Below are 2374 nucleotides of genomic sequence, written 5' to 3' on the forward strand. Positions count from 1 at the left end.
CCACATTAGGTGTATATGGCTGGCGCCTCAGCCACTTGAGCCACAGGTGCCGAGCCACAATTATAGAATTCTTTTGAAATGTTTTTTGTTTCCACAAAGTTTCATCCCCCCACCGAAGGTTAACCATTACCCTTAAAAGACTAAGACACAGATGGAGAAAAATATTTGCAAAAGACATATTTGATAAAGGACTACTATCCAAAGTAGACCAAGAACTCACAAAGCTCAACAATAAGACAAGGAATAACCTGATTTTTAAAAATGGGCAAAAGAATTGAACAGACACCTGATCAGAGTAGAGATACAGACGGCAAATAAGCATGTGAAGAGATGCTCAAAATTATATGACATTAGGAAATTGCAAAATAAAACAACAATGAGATGCCATCACACACTTATTTGAAGAGCCAAAATCCAAAGCACTGACAGCAAATGCCGTAAGTATGTGAAAGTGGAGGAGCTCTCACTCACTGCTGATAGGAATGTGAGCCGGTACAGCCACCTTGGAAAACGACTTGGCAGTTCTTACAAAACTACGTGTGCCTTTACCACGTGACACACGGCTAATACTCCTGTTTACCCACATGAGTAGAAAACTTATATCCACAGAAAAAACCTGCATGTAGACATTGATAGCAGCTTCTACAAAATATTTTAATATCAAATAAAATTTACATGATTAAAAGTTCTATTTCTTTACTTATACCATGAATGTAATTAAGCTAAGCAAGCATAATTTCCATGTTACATTTCACTTTTCAAGGGAAATACTGACGGCCTAACCAGGGTAGCAAATATCATAGCAAGTTTCTTCCCAGGATACCAAATATTACAAGTTCACATTGTTCTTGTTTGTGACCCCCAAACTAGCAGCACTTTAATTTCATCCACTCTGTTCTTATGTATTTGAAAAGCAGGTATTACCCATCTCCCACGGGTGCACTGTTCACCATACCGGTTGAAGGAATACAACTTGGCACTGCATTTTGGGCAAATAAGCTGTCCGTCCCTCACTCTTAACAAAGCGGATTCCATCCACTGAACAGGCTCAATGAAATAGATGTACACTGAGGCTGATGCCCTATGCTAACCATGAAAGGTAGTGTCATTCTCTTGTGGACAAAGGCTTCGGGCCCACTTCCTTCATTATGATCCAAAATACTAGAACTTCGAAATAAGGATCTCCTGCACTTCCTACATTTGTAGAGAACCTTATCTTTTGATCCTTCCAAAGTGGGGGTTGGGTCAACAGCAAAGAGTTCTTGCGGTATAGTCTGCAGCTCTGGATGCTTCTCTGTAACCATTTAAGGATACTGCTTACGAATTGCACTAGAGATAGCCACTTCATAACCCATTGCCTGCTATAATTTCAGTCGCCGCTCAAACCCTTCATTCATCTTAGCATCTGGTTTGACAGTCTGGGGATACCCACAGGCTATTTCAAAGGTGACCAGATCAGTCTTCATCACAAAAGCAGTCCAGCGACACTCCGACTGACCCCTGCGTGACGGTGCACTAACCCCGCACGGTCCTCGGCGCGGGACTTACTGTGATGAAGGCCACGCACCAGTCCAGATGCTGAGCAGGCCGCTCTCGGGTCTGTCCAACGCCGGCACAAACAGCCTCCGGAGCCCCTCGACCTCAGCCCCCACCTTGAAGCTGGGTTCCTCCGAGTCCACTGGCCGCACCGCTGAGACGCCCGCCGCCCTCAGGTGGTCTGGCTAAGGGATGGCCGCGGCCCCACCGGGGTACACCTGCGGCAGCACTCCCAGCACTGCCCGCATAGCTGGCCTCGCTCGCGGCGGACTCCGCAGTCGGAGCTACCGCTGGGCCCTGAGCCTGCACCGCGGCGGCGCCCGGAGACCAGGCTGCTGCAGGCCCCGGACCCGAGCGGGCGGCGGCTGGAACCTCCTTCCCCGGGCCCTGCCGGCCTGGCGCTCAGCTGCTCCCTCGAAGGCGGTGGCTGTGGCAGGAGCCCAGATTTCCGGGAGAAGGGCGCAGGTAAACCCCATCATGGGCCCGGGCGGTGGCTCACGCCTCTAATCCCAGCTCTCCGGGAGACCTGGGCGGCTGGGTGGCTTGAGCTCAGCCCGAGCAAGAGCCAGACCCGGTCTTTAAAAATAGCCGGACGTTGTGGCGGCCTAGGAGGCTTGGCAAGAGAATCCCTTGGGCCCAAGAGTTTGAGGTTGCTGCGAGCTGGGACGGTTGCTGGGAGGGTGAGAAAGTGAGATTCTGTCATAAAAATAAAAATAAATCCCATTCAAAGGAGCTGCCTTTCCGCCCTTGTTCCTTTTTTTAAATTTTTATTTATTGCAGTTTTTGTTTGTCTGTTTTTATTTTTGGCCAGGGCTGGGTTTGAACCCACCACCTCTGG

General features: G+C 49.0%; 1 pseudogene; it reads right to left on the bottom strand.

Annotated features, from left to right (window-relative positions):
- Positions 1-837: 837 nt before the first annotated feature.
- Positions 838-1784, bottom strand: LOC100967119 (annotated as a pseudogene).
- Positions 1785-2374: the final 590 nt, after the last annotated feature.

Source organism: Otolemur garnettii, unplaced genomic scaffold, assembly GCF_000181295.1.
Source record: "Otolemur garnettii isolate 467f Iridium unplaced genomic scaffold, OtoGar3 scaffold00111, whole genome shotgun sequence".
Taxonomy (NCBI): Eukaryota; Metazoa; Chordata; class Mammalia; order Primates; family Galagidae; genus Otolemur; species Otolemur garnettii.